We start from the raw sequence: 22,498 nt of genomic DNA on the forward strand, positions 1-22,498 counted from the left end.
GTCCCACAGACCATGCTGTGAACTGGACCAAATGATGAAGCTTAGGAAAAGTGGATTCTTACTTTGAGAAGATGAATCTCACCAGGTGGCTCTTCCCAGCTCCAGACTCCTGGGCTTTGGTGAGTCTGTCTCAGAACCAAGACTGGGAAATACCAGGGTTATGGTATTCCTCCCTTGCTAGCAAATTTTCTTTTCTTTCTTTCTTTTTTTTTTTAATTCCAGGGTTCATGTTGCTTTTCAATTTTGCTAAATCTATTAGTTTTATGGGAGCATTGCCAGATGCAGTACTGAATTTTCTATGTTTGGCATCCCAGGAACAGAGCAAGGAAATTAGCTTTTGCTTTAAGCTGAATTTTACCTCTGTGCAGCCAGAAAACCATAGCTCACATTAGAAGCAAAATGGGTATTTAATTTAGACTATAATATAGTCCTGAACTCCCTGTGATGTTTTCCATTTCCATTCTTTTCCTCCCAGATGAACTGACATATGTCTCATTTTTAGAATGAAAAGCAAAGAACATATTCAGTTTGGGCTGTCATAGCATAGAGACAAAAATGTAATTCAGAATTATCTTCTTTTAAAATGTGCCTTTGAATTGACAGTGCAGTATTGTATACTATATAATACAAGCTTTTTATGTAACATTTTAATATGCTACCTTAAAATCTTGACAATTTTTACTGACATTTTGCATTAACATTTCAGTTACCTATTTGACAATATCGCACTCCTGAAATAAGAAGTTTAGTGGTTGACTTTTTTTCCTCTGAGTATTAATAAAAGAAGGAATAATTTGCTCACCATGTCACTCATTGTATTTCAGTACCTTTTGCTAAATATCCAAATGCATGCTTTTCTAAGGCTCTACAGTTGTTGAACAAGAACTGCTATACAGATCTGTGTTTCTTTTTAATACCCAGAAGGCAACATGGACATATTAATTAGCTATTTAAGCATGCTGGAAAAGTTCTTTCATGAATTTGTCTAAGTTCTAAGGTATTTCTGATGCTAATCCTGAATCAGAAAGTTTGCTTTTGACTCTCATGGTGACACTGATTTTTTATTATTATTATTAATTTTCTATAATGACTACAAAGTTATATTTTACTTATACAACTTGACTCCAAAAGAAATGGCAGGGAACTCAGCCAGCTACTCCACAACACCCATTTTGGACTTGATTTAAGAGATTATTTTCTCAAAGCAAAAATGTCCATTTTAATCTCATGTGTCCTGTTATCTAAGATGACTTACAGCAACACATTTTAAATATAAATTTATAATCACAAAAGTAGCAGAGAAGATGAACAGTAGGATTGTATATAATTACAAATATACTAAGAAATAAAGAAAGGTACCTTGTAAGCTATAAAAATGCTTTGAGAAAGTAGAAAAACACCAGCTAAAAACAAAATAGAAACAGTTTTCTTATTCAGCATTGGTTTCCTGCAAAAGTCACATCGTTATTATGCACAGCCTCATTTCTTCAAAGCTAGAGGCGACAATATTGCTCCTTTTCTTTCATCACACCTAGACCACTTCACAATTGTCCATTCCATTTTTATGCCAAAAAGTACCAGTCACAGGGGAACTCCCTGATTTTTGCCTTTAAAATATTCCCTTTGTGTTGTGTATTCAGAAAGCTATGGTTCAATTTGGCATTTTTGTTCTTTTCAGAAACTTGTAGTTATTTTGCCTTTCAAACATTCTTAAAGATGCGTTTTCTAGTTTGTGGGAAAGTTCACAGTTTCTTTAATACCCAATGACAAGCGGCAGCCTGAGGACTGGTGCACCCTCTCAATTTGTATGCCTCATCATTTTGTAGCTAGAATTTTGTAAGACTAGAATCGTGATTCTAGTCTTACATTGTTAGACATTTCCATGTCCACTGCAGGCAGAAAGGGAAAGACGCTCTAGCAAATGTTCTGAGGGGAAATAAAAAGGGCGATATCCTCAGAATGTGAAGTTGCAGATAGATAATCAGAATGGTGGGTCATTTCCAATTGCAACTGTGAGAGAGACAGAGAAGGAGAGATAAGAAGGAAAAGAATGAGAGGAGGAGGAGAAGAAAAGGATGAAGAAGAGGAAGAGGAGGAGAAGAAGAAGAAAAATAGGAGGAGCGGGGAGGAGGGTGAGAAGGGGGGAGGAGGGTGAGAAGGGGGGAGGAGGGTGTCGAGGAGGATGAGGACTAGGAGAAGTGGGGGGAAGAGGGGAAGAGAAGCAGCATCAGCAGGAGCAGTGGTGGGGGGAAGAGAAGAAAGTGGTGGAGGAAGGAGAAAAGTGAGGAAAGAAGACCATGGGAAGGTGGATGGGTGATTTATTCAGGAAGCAGTTGAGAGCCTCTTGCAGTGGTTCTTGACCTATTTTTGACAAGAAACATATTGTTTTTCAATACGGAAATAATGAATTCACTTTCCAGAAAATAAGTGTTCTGTCCTGTAAGTACATTTCATAAAAAGTCTAGTTTCCGCAGACCTCCAAGTTGATATGTTCCCCATTAAAAAAGAGTGAATGAGAAGCTGGACTTTGATTGACACCATCTCCCTGAGACAGAAAGCCGTGATCTGCTGTGACTACATTGCCTGCCTCACAACCACGGACTCAGGAAACCCTGTGCTGCAGAAAGTAAGCAAGGCTGTACGCAGTGAAGAGGCACAGGGATTGGTCTGCTCTTAAATTGTGTGGTATTTTTTTAATGCTTTCGACATTAGCATAAATTTTCTCTGCTACTTCACATTCCCCTGTTTAATGGCAATTATGAAATTCACCTTCATACCTTCCTCCTCTCTCACAGTTCTTTCTCTTTGAAGAGTTATTTGTTTATTTATTTATTTGAAAAGCAGAGGGACACAAAGAGAACAAGAAATCTTCTATTCGCTGATTTGCTCCCTAAATGGTCACAATTGCTATGGATGGGCCAAGAGCAAGCCAGAAATTTCAATCTCCGTCCAGGTCTCTCATGTTAGGGGCAGGGCCCAAGTACTTGGTCCATCTTCCAGTGTTTTCCCAAGCACATTAGTGGGGAGATGAATTGGAAACAGAGGGGCTGAGACTCTTGAACTAGTGCTCTGATATGGATGCCAGCATCCCAAGCAGAATCTTAATCCACAGCACAACAACACTGGCTCCTTATTTTTTTTTATTGAAGATCACAACACCAAACTTCAAAATAGTTTGCTTATATTTTTCCACAAAGAATTGTTTACATTTATAAACATTTTATCACAATTTTACAAGGTTGCTTCTGGTTGAAAAGAGATAAGAATATTACATTTTATAGAGATTTATATTTGATAAGATGAAATATATACTGTAATTGAAATTAATATTTCACACTTTGATAAGACAGCCTTTAACTTATTGAATAATGCACACTCAATCTGAAAGAATGCATGTGAATTTTTATCCTTAGTTTTGTTTCATGTAACTTAAACTTAATCATGCTAGAAGAAAGTCCAGTCAGAAACTCTTTATGCATGAATTTTTTTGACTTTAGAACATTCCATTAACCTTAACATTTCTAAATAAAATGCAGGATAAGCAGGAAAATCAATAAATTTAAGGCATATTTACGAACCCTTGTGGGAATTTCTGCAAAGCCAGCATTTTTCATCCTTGTGTTCTGCAATTGAGGCTGTGCCTTTCTTTTGTGAAACAGAGAGTCCTAATGAGATCATGAATGCTCTCTCACACAAGTGTAGAAAGATCCTATGTGGAAACAAAGGGTCTAGAAATAGATTCCCTTAAACTGAATGCACTCAGAAAGTCTTTATGTATCTATTTCCCTTCTTGTCTGAGGACTGCTGACCTCAATGTAAACTCAGTTTTCCAGTATGATTCACAAGGCTCTCTGATCTGGCTCTGCTCACCTTTTCACAACCCTTACCAATCCCTTCTCTCCTTTATTTTTTTCTCATAGAAAATAAATATTTGGGATTTTTATATACAACACTTTCCAACAAAGTTGTCTCTTTGATCTCAACTTCCATTGGATGGTGAGAATATACTGTATATTTACACACCTACAAATCTCATTGACATAAATTTGTCTTTCTGATGAGTATCTTGTTATGTCCAATTCACTAGATCAACTCCAAAATCCTATGCTTAGTAAAGCTATACTCATGTTTCACTTTTTTTTAAACATTATTTATTTGAAAGGCAGAGTTAAAGAGAGGCAGAGGGGGAGAGAGAGAGAGAGACAGACAGAGACAGAGACAGAGACAGAGAGGTCTTCCATCTGCTGGTTCACTAAATGGCTGCAATGGCCAGAGCTGTGCTGATCCGAAGCCAGGAGCCAGGAGCTTCTTTCGGGTTTTCCACATGGTTGCAGGGGCCAAAGGACTTGGACCATCTTTTATTGCTTTCCCAGGCCATACAGAGAGCTGGATCAGAAGAGGAGTAGCCAGAACTAGAACTAGTGCCCGTATGGAATTCTGGCACTGCAGGCGGCATTACCTGCTAAGCCACCACGCAGGCCCCTCTCATATTTCACTCTTTTAATCTATCTAGATTTTTGGCATATTTTAAAATCACCATATATATATATATACATATATATATATTTTTTATCATCACCATCCTCAAACTATTGGGCACTAAAATAATCAGACCTTGAATATAACAATCAGTAAAGTCTCTGGTTTCCAGGCATTATTCAAAGTTCAGATTTGAAGGGCAAAATATTTATCAACTCTTCTTATGTGTGCCACTTCTTAAATGCTTCCTCACAAATCTAAGAGATGATGGCAACTTTTTCTCTGAGAGCAACAGTATGCCCATGCTCTGTTCAGGTTTGTACCTGGAAAAATGTCTGTTTTTTTTGTTTTGTTTTGTTTTGTTTTGGTTTGGTTTTTTTTCCTGCTAGGACACAAGGTGGAGCTGGTGAGAGGCAGGAGGGATGGAGAGGGTTCTGTTCTCTCCAGGATGGATGGTAGCTTATTCTTCACTGAAGTTCAAACTTTCTTTACTTTAGTCTTGAACTAACTTTATTATTTATATATTTTATACAAAATGGTAAATATTGGAAGTGACTTATATGTTATTAAATAATACTAAGTTTAATAATTATAACAAATTATATATGTTGAAAATATTTAAACATATTAGTCATATATTTGTATTATAAGCATCTTTGAAAGAAAAAAATGCTTAACTGTGTTGTTTGTGTTGTTTGACTCATTGTCAAAGGCAATTATGGAAAAGTGCCATGAAACTTGTATACATGATCATTTCCCTGAAAAATGTGAAGTATATCCTTGCATTTTCTCATTAAAAAGCATTGAAAAGCATAACTACTTTGTTCTCCTCCATGGGAATATCAATTGATCCACAAATGCAATGCACATGTGGAAGAAGTTATAATGACAGAATATAAAGAAGGGAAAAGAACAAAATAAAATGAACCTATTACAATTAGCATTTATTCTTACTACTTTGACCCGCTATGGTCATCATGTGATGGATTAAATGTTATACAAAATTACAAGACAATGAGAAGACCATCACCCAGGCATGTCTAAAGTCCTTGTTTCTTTCTACAGGAAACTCCTGTCAACAGTCAGCATATCCTCTTCCTTAAGATAACTTTTCTATGCATCTTTGGGTGTAAATGGATATAAATATGTACTCTCATAAAATAATATAATTTTATTTATGTAGTTTTATAGTATATGCATGAAATATTTCTCTTGCTATTAATATCCATTTACCTATCTCATCCTTCATAATTGGCATATAGAATATCATAATATGAACCTGTTGGTTAATTTAACTGTTTAATAATCATGGATATCTACAGTATTTTTTAACTTCTGCTACTACAATGGATGCTAGACTAAAACTTCCATGTGTGTTCACAATATCCCCTCACGCTCTGGGTCCATGGCCTGGCAACTATCTTTCTCCAGTTTCTCCATTTCTATTGAAGTCCCAAGACAACAGTAGTCTTCCACACACCTTGCAAAATGACTTGGAGAGCTTCCCACATTTCCTTGTGTTTTATACTGTTTTTATATGGTAGGAATTATTTGTTTTCTCAGAGTTTGATATCACTTGCTTTTGAAACATCTGTGTCCTTTTAATTTTTTTATTAAACTTTTATTTAATGAATATAAATTTCCAAAGTATAGCTTATGGGTTACAATGGCTTCCCCCCTCCCATAACTTCCCTCCCGCCTGCAACCCTCCCCTTTCCCGCTCCCTCTCCTCTTCCAATCACATCAAGATTCATTTTCAATTCTCTTTATATACAGAAGATCAGTTTAGTATATATTAGGTAAAGATTTCAACAGTTTGCCCCCATATAGCAACACAATGTGAAAAAAATACTGTTGGAGTACTAGTTATAGCATTAAATAACAGTGTACAGCACATTAAAGACAGAGATCCTACATAATATTTTTTTAAAAATTAATTTTCTATGCCATTTCCAATTTAACACCAGGTTTTTTTTTCATTTCCAATTATCTTTATATACAGAAGATCGATTCAGTATATAAATAGTAAAGATCTCATCAGTTTGTACCCACACAGAAACACAAAGTGTAAAAATACTGTTTCAGTACTAGTTATAGCATCACTGCACATTAGACAACACATTAAGGACAGATCTCACATGGGACGTAAGTACACAGTGACTCTTGATGTTGATTTAACAATTTAACACTCTTGTTTATGGTGTCAATAATCTCCCTAGGCTCTAGTCATGAGTTGCCAGGGCTATGGAAGCCTTTAGGGTTCGCCGACTTTGATCTTATTCCGAAAGGGTCATAGTCAAAGTGGAAGTTCTCCACTTTGACTATGCATATTGGAAATTTTGACATTCCCATATTCCAAATAATTTTTGAAATTGCAACATATGCACAAATTGGTTTCGATGACATACACATACAAATTATACAATATTTTATATGGTGGTATGTTTTCTCAGCCTCTCCATTTAACATTTCTTGTTTAACTCATGTTGAATATAAAGTATTTAAGTCATGTTGAACAAGAATTTTACAATAATATAACTATTGACTATTTTTCATCACACCAAAAACAAGTCATCATTACACGTAATCCTATAAACAAACTAAATGATATTGACATGTGAAATTGAAGTTCATATATTACAGATAAAACAAAGAAAATAAATTAACTTTTCCAGTACCACAAATTCAAACCTTATAGCTAAAATTCATATAGTTTAAATGCAAATGAATGATACTTATTATATATTATGCTTATTATTAAAGAACCTCGTATATACTTAGGACATTTAATTGCTTTCTGTCATTGTTGTTATTTTGAAGGAACCTAACTTAATAAAGAAAATATTTATTTTGGATTATGGTTCTTTTTTTTACTTAAATTTGTCAAATTTAAGATTAAACAAATTTCATGTAATTCATACATACAGATTTAGGAACACAGTGATACTTCCCACCCTACCATCCCTCCCATGCATGATCCTACCCTTATTACTTTTCCTTTTTTACAATGATCTACTTTTAGTTCACTTTATAGTCATAAAGTTAACCCTACACTAAGTAAAGAGTTCAACAAGAAGTAAAAAGAAAAAAAAAATTGATCCTCAACAGTAGAGACAAGGGTTGTATACAATCATCGAATCTCAATTTCACTCATATACATTGCATTCTCGGTACTTTATTAGTTACTACAGATCAATGAAAACTTATGGTATTTACCTTTTGGAGACTGGTTTATTTTACTAAGTATAATGCTTTCCAATTGCATCCATTTTGTTGAAAAGGATAATATTTCATATCTCTTTTACAGCTGAATAGTATTCCATATTATTATATATAATATAATATATACATATATATATATATATAGCCAAAATTTCTTTATCCAGTCATCAGTCTTTATCCAGACATCTGGGTTGATTCCATATCTTAGCTGTGAATCGAATTGTAATTAACATGGGAGTACAGATAACTTTTATTTGCTGATTTCATTTCTTTTTGGGTAAATTTTCTGGACTGAGATGGCTGGGTCATATTGAAGATATATTTTCAGATTTCTGAGGTACCTACATAATGTCTTCCACAATGGCTATACCAGTTTACATTCTCACCAACAGTGTATTAGGGTACCTTTTCACCCACTTCTTTGCCAGCATTTATTGTTCATTGGTTTCTGCATGACAGCCATTCTAACTGGGGTGAGGTAAAACCTTATTGTGGTTTTGGTGTGCATTTCCATGATGGCTAGTCATCCTGAGCATTTTTTCATGCGTCTTTTGGCAATTTTAATTTCCTCTTGAAAAAGGCCTATTCAAGTCCTTTGCCCATTTCTTTACTGGACTGATGGTTTTGTTGTTGTTGAGCTTCTTGAGTTCTTTTTAGATTCCAGATATTAATTTATTTACCAGTAGCATAGTTTGCAAAGATTTTCTCCCATTCTATCAGTTGCCTCTCCACTTTGCTGAGTGTTTCCTTTGCAGTGCAAGAGCTTCTCAGCTGTATGTAATCCATTTGTCTATTTTGGCTTTGATTGTGGTTCTGGGGTCTTTTCTAAGAATTCTTTGCCTATGCCAATGTCTTACAGAGTTTTGCCAATGTTCTCCTCTTTTAATTTAATGTTATCACTTCTCAGATTTAGTTCTTTGATCCAGTTTTAGTTGATTTTATAAAGATGTAAGGTAAGTGTCTTGTTTCATACTTCTGTATGCGGTTATCCAATTTTTCCAGCACTATTTGTTGAAAAGACTATACTTTCTTCAGGGATAGATTTTATTCTCTTTGCCAAAGATAAGTTGGTTGTAAATATGTAGATTGATTTCTGGGGATTGTAATCTGTTCCATCGGTCTAACTAGGAGACTTTCTGCCTTTACATTCTTTCATAATGATTGCTATCTTTTTCTGTGTTTCTGTGTTTAGCACCTCTTTAAATATAATTCATAAGGCTGGACAAGTGGTGACAAATTCTTTCAATTTCTGCTTATTATGGAAGACTTTTATTTCACCTTCATTCATAAATGAGAACTTTGCAAGGTATATTATTCTGGGTTGACGGTTTTTCTTTCTTTTTTATTTTTTTTAAAGATTTTTATTTATTGATTTGACACGTAGAGTTACAGACAGTGAGAGAGATAGAGAGAAAGGTCTTCCTTCTGTTGGTTCACTCCCCAAATGGCTGCAACGGCCAGAGCTATGCCGATCCGAAGCCAGGAACCAGGTGCTTCCTCCTGGTCTCCCATGTGAGTGCAGGGGCCCAAGCACTTGAGCCATCCTCCACTGCTATCCCAGGCCACAGCTGAAAGCTGGATTAGAAGAGGAACAACTGGGACTAGAACCGGTGCCCATATGAGATGCTGGTGCCGCAGGCAGAGGATCAACCTAGTGTACTATGGCGCTGGCCCGACAGTTTTTTTTTTTTTTTTTTTAAAGACTTGGACCATGTCTCTCGATTTTTTCCTAATCTGTATGGTTTCTGATGAGAAATCAGCTGTTCTTCAGAATTCCTAAGACCCATATGTTTGGTTATTTTATAGTTTTCCATAAATCTTGAACATTGTTTTTATTTTTCTAATTTCTTCTTCTTTTTTTTCCCCCTTTGGAACTAAGATGTTTCCCAAAATTTGTCTTCTAGCTTGAATATTCTTTCTTCTAACTCCCCAGGTCTGTTAAGGCTTTCCACTGTATCTTTTTTTTTTTTTTTAACTTTTATTTGAACTTTATTTTTTTATCAAACTTTACATTTCTAGTACTTCGGTTTGAATTTTCTTCAAAATCCCAATTTCATGGGAAAATTTTCCTCCATATATATTTTTTGAGAGGCAGAGTTAGACAGTGAGCGAGAGAGACAGAGAGAAAGGCCTTCCTTCCATTGGTTCACTCCCCAAATGGCTGCTACGGCTGGTGTGCTGCGCTGATCCGAAGCCAGGAGCCAGGTGCTTCCTCCTGGTCCCCCATGCGGGTGCAGGGCCCAGGCACTTGGGCCATCCTCCACTGCCTTCCCGGGCCGCAGCAGAGAGCTGGACTGGAAGAGGAGCTGCTGGGACAGAACTTGGCTCCCCAACCAGGACTAGAATCCGGGGTACTGGCGCCGCAGGCGGAGGATTGACCTAGTGAGCCACAGCGCTGGCCAATTTTCCTCCATATAATGTATGGAGATTTTTTAACTCGTGAATTTGCTTCTCATTGCTTCTGAGTCAATCTTTTGAATTTCTTTTTTTGCATTTCATCAATCTCTTTGTCTTCACATAATATTCAAGTGGTATTGTGTTCCTTAGAGGGAATCATGTTGTCTTCCTTCTTCTTGTTTCTTGAACTTCTGCATTTATTTTTAGGCATTTGTAAAACTATTTGTTGGTTTTGTCCTCTGATGGCTTTTATCTTGAACTATACCTTGTGGCTTAGTGGAATATCTGCTTTTTCAGTGATGACCCAGAGTCATGTGGCCAGGGATCTCTGGTCCATGCACCAAGGCAGGGCGAGTATCCAGGGTGATGCAGAAGTTGGGCATGGTAGTTGTCCTCTGTTGTCAGCAGGGGGAGGGTCTGATTATTTCTGTTGGTGTAATAATATTCTCACCTCCTCTCTTCCATAGTGGGATTAGCCCCCAGGCAAGTACAACACACCCGTGCTGCCACATGAACTGCAGAATGGATCTGTGTGGTCCTCATGGATCCTGCTGCAGTGGCTCATCCCTGGCAATCCAGGAGCTCTGAGCCCCCTGCATTAGACAGATTGCCCAGAGACCCAGATGCACTCTGTACCCTATCTTGCTGTTACATATTTCCACAGTCTCAGCACACAAGGCTCCCACAGTCATAGGGTGCAGACGATCCTCTCTGCCCCACAATCTCTCCCATCCACAGAGAGAGCAGAGAGGTTCCCAAAGCCAGCTGCCTGTGTAGTGTTCCACCTTGGTGGTATGAGCCCCAGGGCTTGTGATGTGTTGAGAGCCTGGGGAGACCTCATAGTCCTACATGGGTACCCAGTCCCCTGTCAACTCTCCCAGTCACACTCAAAGTCAGTGTGGAACATGGATATTTTTTTCCTCTGGTAAAATTCCCAGATCACAAGCACATAAGAGCCACAACAACTACTGCTGTCAAAATTTTGTCTTCTCCCCACCAGTTGCCAGGCACCCTTGCTCTCCCAAGCTGGCATATCCTTGGCTATCGGTTGTGGGGGATTGTTTGCTGTTTCTACCCTCATTGCTGTGTGCCCACACCTTCCAAATGATCCCTGGTGTCCCTGTTCCTTCTATAAAATTTCCACTGCAGATTTGTCTCCAACTCTCTCCTAGGAATGTACTTCTTCCACTTTTTCTGTTATTTTCCCCTTGTCTAGAGCTTGTTTGGGTGAAAAAAAACTGTACAGGTATAATACCTGTGTGTATATCTGTGTATATGTGTAACATGTCTATTATATGTATATCTGTGCATATTCATTTGCGTTTGATTATCCTGGGCTCTAGACAAGCTCTATCAGATGATTTATAAATTTTATCCTTTTAATAAATTGTATTTCATTATTTTGTTGCATCTTCTCTAACCTATCCTTTATTTTCCCCTGGAACATCATGAACACATTTAAAATTTTGAAATCCATGCCTGACGTTTCTTTTGTAAACGCTGCATTACATACTCTCATTACATACTATTTAATAAGTCCCATCTGTGTCATTATTAAGATTTTAATTGATTCTTCTTAGTCCTTTATTCTGCTCAATTATCATAAATCAAAATAATTTTTATCACAATTTGAGTCCGTTCTGTGAACTCAATGTGTTTCCTCATTTTCCTGAGAATATCAATATAATGAAATATTAGGGTCTATCATATTTTCATTGTTTACTATTCTTCCTCACGAGAATATTTTTTATATTTAATTAATTTCTTTACTTTCATGGTTTTGGATTTTCATAAATGGTAATTTCTGCTTGTTTGCTCACCTTTATAGTTGAAGTTATCTGTGCTATCAAATACCAAACCTTACCCAAAGTGTGCATCAGTTAGAAAATATGTTTAGGTAGGGCTGCTCATATTCTGCTTATTTAGATCTTTGCAAAGAGATTGGGGGAAAAATGTAACCATTGGCAAGTGTCTTCATCAGTTACTGGTACTATACTAAAGACCCACAGGCTAGGTGGTTTAAAAACATTGGACATTTATTGCTCACACTTTTTAAAGGTGAAGGTCTGAGATCAAGGTACCATCATGATCTGGTTCTGGTGAGGGTTGTGGCTTGCCTACTCCATGCATTTTCACACGGTAGAACAAGACTGAGAGAGCTCTCTATAGTTTCTTTAACAAGAGCATTAATCCCCTGCTTATTCTGGTTGGTCTAATTATTTAATCACCATTCACTTAATTACCTCCCTACAGCTCCACTTCCAAGTGACAGTACATTAAAACCATGGTTTCAACATATTAATTACACTATGACATGGAAAGTTCATCCATTAGAGCAAGTTATTTCACCTTCTCTTCTGATCTGTGAGTGTTCTGTGCCCAGCTTCTTCTATGTTCTGCTCAATTCCGGAAGGAGGCACAATCACCAAATGGCCAAGAACACACTGGAGTGAACATTGAGAGACATTTCAAGCCTGTGAATCCACCTTCCATGAAAACACAATTCATTATGCTCTAAATGCTCTAATGCAAATATTTACTGTTGAATTTGTCACGAGTTAAGGATGAAGCTCTCTTTGTCCTGGTACCATTTTGAAGCAATACTTTTTAGCACATTGTGCTGTCATTCCCCTACCTAGTTAGGAACTCTCTTGCCTTCAGCCTATCAGGATTTTCCAAAGTTTTATTTTCATAATGATTCTTATTTTCCATGGTGGGTATTAATTTATTTCTAAAGTATCACTTCTTTTGTCTTAAGGATTTAAAAAGGGATGTAATATATATGTATATAAACTATTTTTAATGTTTTTCATGCATTATACATTTAATTATATCAAGCCTTTTGAGGAGGTTGGAATTTTTGGTAACCTCTGTTGTATCTCAATAGACTTCAAAAATCATTGTTTAGTATATCATGGATAATCATATGTATATCTATTGAAATTACGGGAATCAACCTTGGATTATATGAGTCAAAATTGAATGCTAACGCACAATAAAATACTGAAAATTCTAGAGCCATCATCATTTCTTTTTTCTGGCTTGCCCCTTTCTCTCATTCTGGGAGAACAATTTTAAGAGAAACCTAAGCTGCAAATACATTTTATGCCCCTTGAGTAAAAATCCAAGGTGTATATTTTAGAGAATTGATGAGAGAAATGATTTTAATTAATTGCACATCAGTAACATGCATTTTTCCAAGTTAACATTTGGGAAAAATGCATTTTGAAAGCATAATATTTTGGAAAACCATGGTAAATATCTCTCCTGTCCTGTATTATGCACAGAGATGACCATGCTAGAGATAGATGTATCTATACATTGCCAGAGGAGAGAGGGGTAGAATCAACAAGCAAGAACTTCGTTACTTAGAAACAAAAGAAAAGCACATAAATCCATCATATGTCTAAGATAAAACTAAAAGAAGGCAAAAGAGGGGGAGGAGGAAGAGATGGAAGGGACTGATTTAAATTATCGGATGTTCCAGAATTATCATGAATCTGAGGTCAAAGAAAAGAAACTCAATCAAGCACTCCCACATGGATGGCAAGGACCGAATTACTTTAACCATAGTCACTACTTCCCAGAGTTTACAATGGCAGGAAGTTGGAGTCAAGAGCTAGAGGTGGGTGTTAAACCTAGGTATTCCAGAATGGAACACTGATAACTTATGTCAACACTAGGCCAAAGGTCTACCCCTAAAACAATAGGATTTAAATGTTCTTATCACACACATACATTCATGTGCACACACACAAACACAAACACACAAGGTTTCTATGATTATTAGAGGTGATAGATATGTTAATTAGCTTGATTGTGGTGATAACCTCATAATGAATACATATCAAAATGTAATACTGTATATCAATTTTTATTTTCAATTATATCTCAACAAAGTTGGATTTAAAAAAACAGTTATTGCCTTGTAAAGCAAATCTAAACCTCATGTTTAAATATCATTAATTTATATTGAACTAAGTATTTCTATTTAGTAAAGGAAACATTTAAAGTATTATCAAACCATGTTTTGGTTTCTGAATTGAAAGAAACTTGAATGAGGTAACCATTCCCAGTTCTAATATACTTGTAGGAAGACTAGGGATTCTCTGTTTTTATTTCTGAGATTTTATTTTAAGTTCAACATGAAACTACTAATGTCTTAGGGGAATATTATTAGACTTAAAAAGTAATTTAGTGAAGGATTTTGAACTCATTTGGCATTAACAAGTTAAACTGAAAATTAAAATATCACCAAATTTGATCTTGCCCTACTTACATGATAAATGTGGACATATGTCATACACTAATGCATACACATTAGTATTAAGATGTCAGATTTAGTCACAGTAAAATAAAGAGAAAACTATCACTCACCAGCGAATAAAGTGTAGATGTTAAAGATCATAAAATGAGTTGATAACACAACCTACTCTTAGTAATCTCCATCCATTATATATATGGAATAATTGGTGTTTATGTTCCTTTTTTCTAATGTTTTAGAAGCATGAGCCCTATTTCCAAGGACAGAAAAAGGGAAACAAGGTCACTCTTCTAAAGGCAAAACTTAGTTGAACAAATTAGATAGATCAATGATATTGCTTATATACAACTCTTAAAGAATCCAGCCTGCAAGACCTCAATGAAACTTAGTTGAAAATAAAGTTATCTAAATAAAAATGTGTTAACAAAACATGGACCTGTACAACCAAAAAAATACAGTAAAGATAACCCCCGATGCAGAGAATGATGGCATTTATCTAAAGTCAGACAGAGGTTGGGGTTCCTCAGTCAATGGACTTCCAGTATTCTTGATGTAACAGACAAGGTCTTCTCCGCATTTGACACAAATTTACCAGTTCACTTGGATCAACTATCTTAACTTTCTTTTTCTGTTCCCAAGCTCAGCAATACATTTGTTCTTTCCATAGTTTATGAGAAAGAATTGCTAATTTTTATGTGTCCTTTAATAATAAGATGCTGGATTCTGAGAGCCTACTATGTATACTGGGTCAGTCAAGATAATGTTATAGACTATAATGGAAATATAGTGAAAATTGACATAATGGAATTTTACTTCATTCAAGCCCAGAGTCTCAATGTGAACCGTAAGTGGGCCCCAGGTATATAGGATCCAAGATCCTGACTTTATTCTATCTTCTGCCCCATAGACATAGAATTCAACTAGTGAACAGAAAGAAAGGATGGAGAAGGCACTGCATCATTACATTCATTAGTAGAAAAGAGTAGGATGCTACATTTAACTTCAAGGGGTGTTATAAAATGCAGAATTCAAGAATGTCTGTGGCAAACTTAACTCATCTATGCTCATAGAATTCAGAGTGGGTGGTTGCCTGGGTAGAACTACTTGATAAGCCATCAATCTCATTTCTGTATATATACTTAAATTAAATAGGATAAGGTTGAATGGGGCTGGATTGGAAAGAAGATGAAGCTTGTCTGGAAAGAGTTGCTTGATTCCATAGGACATTCTAGAAATGTTCTATAACCCAATACTGTAGTGGTATTTCAGGCATACAAAGTTGCCAAATTCATCCAACTCCACTGTACAAGTAAATGCATTTTATAGTATGTATATTTTTACTCAGTAAAGTTTCATGGTCATTTAAAAGGAAATAGAGTAAAAGACTATTCCATCTACATACTATATGACAAATTAACTAAAATTTAGTGGCTTGAAAATCATTTCGCTGGGGTTGGTGTTTCAGTAAAGGTACGTCCTGCAATGCCAGCATCCCATATAATATGGGTCAAGAGTTTAGACCCCTACCACCCATGTGAGAGGTCCAGATGAAGCTCCTAATTCCTGGAAGTTGCAATCATCTGGGAAGTGAACTAGTGGATGGAAGACCTTCTCTCTCTCTCTCTCTCTCTCTCTCTCTCAACTCTTTCAACTAAACAAATGAGTCTTTTTAAAAAATCATTTTCTATGCACACAATTTGTGAGTCAAAAATTGCAAAGGCCAGCCTGGACTACCCTGCACAGAAAATGGATTACTCATAGCTGACAGGTAATTTTGTCTATTGGCTTGGAGCTTAACTGTGTGGTCAAATAGTGTCTGGCCTCTTTAAAATGGCCAACCAGACAATCAGCCATCTTGTATGGTGGTGCAGGACTTCTAAGGCAGGTATCCCAGGGATGGGGACAGCATTGTGGGTAAAGCTGCTGCCTGTGACACTGACATCCCATATAGGTGCCAGTTCATATCCTGGCTTCTCCACTTACAATTCAGCTCCCTGCTAATTGCCTGGGAAACAGCAGCAGATGGCTCAAGTATCTGGGCCCCTGTACCCAGCTGAGAGACTCTAATGGAGCTCTTAGCATTTGAAATCTCTCTCTCTCTCTCTCTTTTTTATTTATTTGACAGGTAGAGTTATAGACAGTGAGAGAGAGACAGAGAGAAAGGTCTTCCTTCCATTGGTTCACTCCCCAAATGGCTGCTACGGCTGGCGCTTCGCTGATCCGAAGCCAGGAGCCAACTGCTTCTTCTTGGTCTCCCATGCGGGTTCAGAGGCCCAAGCACTTGGGCCATCCTCCACTGCCCTTGCGGGCCACAGCAGAGAGCTGGAGGGGAAGAGGAGCAACCGGGACTAGAACCGGTACCCATATGGGATGCCAGTGCTGCAGGTGGAGGATTAACTAAGTGAGCCAAGGTGCTGGCCCCAAAAGATCTCTCTCTTTATCCCTCTCCCCCTCTTGTTGTCTCTGACTTTCAAATAAATAAATATATCTTTAGAAAAGTATCCCAGGGATACTTGGCTCTATTTTCAGCATATTTTATTAGTTAAACCCTGAAAAAGTAATGAGTAATTACATAGACCCCCCCCCAACTCTAAGTGGATGGAATGTCAGAATTTGGGTGCATGTTTTAAAATCACTGTATCTAGTGCTCTGACCAAACATTATTTATATTCCTCCCACAAGCAAGATAATCCTTTCCCCCTCTTTTTCAGCCCCACACATCTACACACATACAGTCCCGAAGTATCTTTCTATTAGGGCACCAACTCAAAATCTAGAAATCTCATCATTTCACCCCGGTACAATATTTATGTAGTAGTTAACTATTGCTGCATAAGAATTACCCCAACAGGGGTGGGGTGGTGGGTGCAGCATTGTGACACAGCAGGTTAAGTTGTTGCTTGGGACACCCACATCCCATGCCAGAATATGTGGTTCAAATCTCAGCTATACTGCTGCCAGTCCAACTTCTTGTTAATGCATCCTGGGAAGCAGTTAGTGATGCATCAACTGCTTGGGCCCCTGCCACCCACAAGGGAGAGACAGATAGAGTTCTACACTCCTGGTTTAAGCTTGAATTTGTATTGCTCAGCTGTTGCAGGCATATGGGGAATGATACAGTTGATAAAATCTGCCTCTCTCTCTCTTTCAAGTAGGTGAAAATAAATTGATACTTTAAAAAGGATTACACTACAACAGTAGTTAAATCAATAATTTATTTTCATACAATCTGTAGGCTAGGATTTCACACACAGGACAAAACAGATGCTCTTTTTTCCCCCTACACTCTCTGGGACCTCAGCTTGGAAGAGTCAAAGGATAGTCTAAGTGATGACTAAATGACTGGGTGCTAAATTATTTTAAGGTTCTTTCACTCCCATGTTTAGAGACTGGGCTGTGAGGATGCAAGAACTGGCTCTATTAGAAAGATATCAGTAGCTCCTACACACCACATCTCCATTTAGGTTACTGCCCCACAACACAGTAAGTGCAACATTGATAGGAACACATCATGGCAAATCATGGTTTCAAGTGTGAATGTGGACACACTGCCTTTATTCTCTGAAATTCACTGTATGCCCTCTGATCCAGATTATAAGGGGAGGGCTCATAAGTTCCAGCAGGGAATAAGACTAGTGACAAGGAATTTACTAGACATATTTTAAAATATCTTAAAAAGGGGTACCATTGGAGGACATTTTTTTTTTCGAAAGAAAAAATGGAATTGCTCTCTCAATGAGATGCTTATCACAATGTAATGAGATATTAGGTAAATTTCTAAATGTGTCGAAATTGTCTGTCATTTCCTTGAATTAAAAATGATCTCATCTCCAGAAGCCATTAATATTGAACATTATAGGTATTTTGCTTTGGTTCCTTTCCCCTACTCTATCACTGTGCACTATAAAATTGAACGTGCAGACTGGAGAGAGGGAAAATGACTCATGTCACCTGGGAGCCACAGGCACTTCCAGAAGTGGTTAGCCAGGACTATATAGTAAAAGGGTGGCCCATCTTCTATTTTCTGTTCAAAAAAGTACTATATTCACGTGTGAATGACTCTTAGAAAATACAATACTGTGTTCTTTAGATACACAGTTGTCAGGTGACAATGAATGCTAAATGTCAAGAATTGAACTGTGCCTCAGTGCTAAACACTTTGTGGTGACTTTGGATGGATAGTCTCATACTTCAGTTTGTTTTATGTGATGAATGAGGTTAACCCTTGATACTCTGAAACTCATTTTAGGGGTGCAAAACTGACTCCATCCTCTTACTACAGATTTTATGTTCATTTGTTTAGGACTGTGTGGCTCCTCCTAGTTTTGGAACAAATCTTGGGACTTTATTCTTTGTATATACTGCCAAGGCTTTTATTACTTGTTTCAGACCCAAATATGCATTGTTTTTCATCTTGTATTATTATTTGCAGTAACATTTTAGAGGAAAAATCTTTGAAACCAACTGATAATAAAACTTCAAGAGAACTTACCTGATATGACTTTCTAGGGTCCAGCATTGTGGCGTAGCAGGTAAAGCCGCCGCCTGCAGTACCAGAATCCCATATGGGTGCCGGTTCAAGTCCTGGCTGCTCCATTTCCAATCCAGCTCTCTGTTTTGGCCTGGGAAAGCAGTAGAAGATGACCCAAGTTGTTGGGCCCTTGCACCCATGTGGGAGACCTAGAAGAATCTCCTGGCTTCAGATCGGCACAGCTCCAGCCATTGCAACCAACTGGGGAGTGATCCAGCAGATGGAAGACCTTTCTCTCTCTCTCTCTCTCTCTCTCTCTCTCTCTGCCTCTCCTTTTCTCTTTCTCTCTCTCTCTCTCTCTCTCTCTCTCTCTGCCTATCCTTTTCTCTTTCTCTCTCTCTCTCTCTCTCTCTGCCTATCCTTTTCCCTATCTCTCTCTCTCTCTCTCTCTCTCTCTGCCTATCCTTTTCCCTATCTCTCTCTCTCTCTCTCTCTCTCTCTCTCTCTCTCTCTCTCTCTTTGTAACTCTGTCAAATAAATAAATAAATCTTAAAAAAAAGGACTTTCTAGACCACAGGGACATAAATGGTTAATTCTTCACCTGGTAAAATTGGGCACAAGCAAAATGACCCAGAGAATAACACTGTGGCATTTTATTGTCTAAGATTCTGCCAATTTGACTTGACTTTTACAGTTCTTTGCCAGGGACATGAGCTGATTAGACCACACAGTGTACAGTGTTCACTCAGATATGCACCTGCCAAGAAGGCTTTTTGCTCCTCCATGTCCACTTGCAGGTGGTAGAGTGAGACTCTGTGAGACTACACATGGCCCTTCTCCAGGCAATTAGAAGTCAACTGAACACAGCCCAGACAAGCTCAAGTCTCACTTCAAATCTCCCCGACTGTTGTCCAGATGAGCTAAAATCTTACTTAATTTTAATATTCTATCCTTTCCCTTTTTTCATTCATATGCTTTACATTTTATACTGTATATATTAGATACCACAAATCAGAAGAAAACTATTTGTCTTTTTGGGTCTGGCTTATTCCACAAAGAACAACATGGCATCCATTTTGTCGCAAAAGACATGGTTTCATTCTTTTTTATGGCTGACTAATATTTCATGAAGTCTGTATACCAACTTTTCTTTACCCAAACATCAGTTGATAGACATCTGTCATTTCCACAATAAAAGTATCTCCTATCTTGACCAGTCATCTCCATGCATTGTTTAGGCCTAAATTGTAAATTTAACACTACCTGAATTTGTTTATAGTTTTCCTCCAAACAAAGAACACTTATTTACAGAAACAATTGTGTTTAATCTTGAGGATACTGAAAACACAATATATTCTCAAGTAAATGTTCAGCTCCCATCATCAGAAACCTAAGATATTTGCTCTGTATACAAGACATCAGAAATAAATGTAAGCTTAAAACACAGAGAGAATAGACAAATATCATTTGTTTTCTCTGATTGGAGACAACTAACTGAGCACCAAAGGGGAAACCTGTTGTAGTGAAATGGACACTATGAGAAACAGTGACTTGATCAGCTCTTGTCCTGACTGTTGATGTAACACTTTATCCTTTTTAGCATTTTTTTGTTCTAGTACTAGTGATTGAACTCTGTAGTTAACACACTTACGTGTTTAAATTTTAACTGAAAAGTGATCCCTGTTTAATATAAGAGTGGGAAAAAGAGAGGGAGGAGATGTACAATTTGGGACATGCTCAATTGGACTTGTCCCAAATGGTGGAGTTAGAAATGTGCCAGGGGATTCCAATACAATCCCATCAAGGTGGCATGTACTAATGCCATCTCACTAGTCCAAGTGATCAACTTCAGTTCACAATTGATCACACTGATATGTCTAAGAGTCAAAAGGATCACACAAACAAGACTAGTGTCTGCTAATACTAACTGATAGAATCAAAGAGGGAGAGAACGATCCAACATGGGAAGCAGGATACACAGCAGACTCATAGAATGGCAGATGTCCTAAATAGCACTCTGGCCTCAGAATCAGCCCTTAAGGCATTCAGATCAGGCTCAAGAGCCCATGAGAGTATTTTAGGCATGGAAAGCCAAGACACTCTGGAAAAAAAAAAAAAAAGAAGAAGACTTAAATGAAAGATCTCTGCAATTGAGATCCCAGTGGAAAGAAAGGGGCCATCAAAGAAGGAGGTACCTTTCTCTGAAGGGAGGAGAGAATTTCCACTTTGACTATGACCTGGTCGGAATAAGATCAAAGTTGGCGAACACAAAAGGCTTCCATAGCCTTGGCAACTCATGACTAGAGCCTAGGAAGGTTACTGATGCCATAAACAAGAGTGTCAAATTGTTAAGTCAACAACATGAGTCACTGTGTACTTACATCTCATGTGGGATCTGTCCTTAATGTGTTGTCCAATGTGAGGTAATGCTATTACAGTATTTTTACACTTTGTGTTTCTGTGTGGGTACAAACTGATGAAATCTTTACTTAGTATATACTGAATCGATCTTCTGTATATAAAGATTTGAAAATGAAAAAAAAAACTTGGTTTTAAATTGGAAATTGCATAGAAAATTCATCAATTTTTAAAAAATATCATGTAGGCTGGCGCTGAGGCTCACTAGGCTAATCCTCCGCCTTGCGGAGGATTAGTTGCCCCTCATCCAGGCCAGCTCTCTGCTGTGGCCAGGGAGTGCAATGGAGGATGACCCAAGTGCTTGGGCCCTGCAGCCTATGGGAGACCAGGATAAGCACCTGGCTCCTGCCATCGGATCAGCGCGGTGCACCAGCTGCAGCGCGCCACCCGCGGCGGCCATTGGAGGGTGAACCAATGGCAAAAGAAGACCTTTCTCTCTCTCTCTCACTGTCCACTCTGCCTGTCCAAAAAAAAAAAAAAATATCATGTAGGATCTCTGTCCTTAATGTGCTGTACATTGTGATTTAATGCTATAACTAGTACTCCAACAGTATTTTTCACTTTGTGTTTCTGTGTGGGTGCAAACTGTTGAAATCTTTACTTAATATATACTAAACTGATCTTCTGTATATAAAGAGAATTGAAAATTAATCTTGATGTGAATGGGAGGGGAGAGGAAGCGGGAAAGGGGAGGGTTGTGGGTGGGAGGGAAGTTATGGGGGGGAGCCATTGTAATCCATAAGCTGTACTTTGGAAATTTATATTCGTTAAATAAAAGTTTTTAAATTGAATTTCCTCCCTTGGGGGGGGGGGAAACAGAGAGAATAGAGTGTATTTGCTCTTATTTGTTAAATACAGCCCAGAATTCTTTGTTGCAATGGCACATCATTATACTTTTTCATTCTATTTTCTTTGATTTCATTTTAGACATTTATAATAAAAAATATGATGTAAGTCTACTCTTTTTTTCAGCAAGAGAAAGAGAAACACCTGGGAATCAATAAATATTTTTTGAAAATATTAATTATTTTGTTCAAGAACATAGCAGTGATTGCTAATGTGATAGCTTATATTCTTTTTTTTTTTTTTTTTTTTTTTTTGACAGGCAGAGTGGATAGTGAGAGAGAGAGACAGAGAGAAAGGTCTTCCTTTTTGCCGTTGGTTCACCCTCCAATGGCCGCTGCGGCCGGCACATCTCGCTGATCCGAAGCCAGGAGCCAGGTGCTTCTCCTGGTCTCCCATGCGGG

Source organism: Lepus europaeus, chromosome 22 (genome assembly GCF_033115175.1).
Source record: "Lepus europaeus isolate LE1 chromosome 22, mLepTim1.pri, whole genome shotgun sequence".
In the NCBI taxonomy this organism is placed as follows: domain Eukaryota; kingdom Metazoa; phylum Chordata; class Mammalia; order Lagomorpha; family Leporidae; genus Lepus; species Lepus europaeus.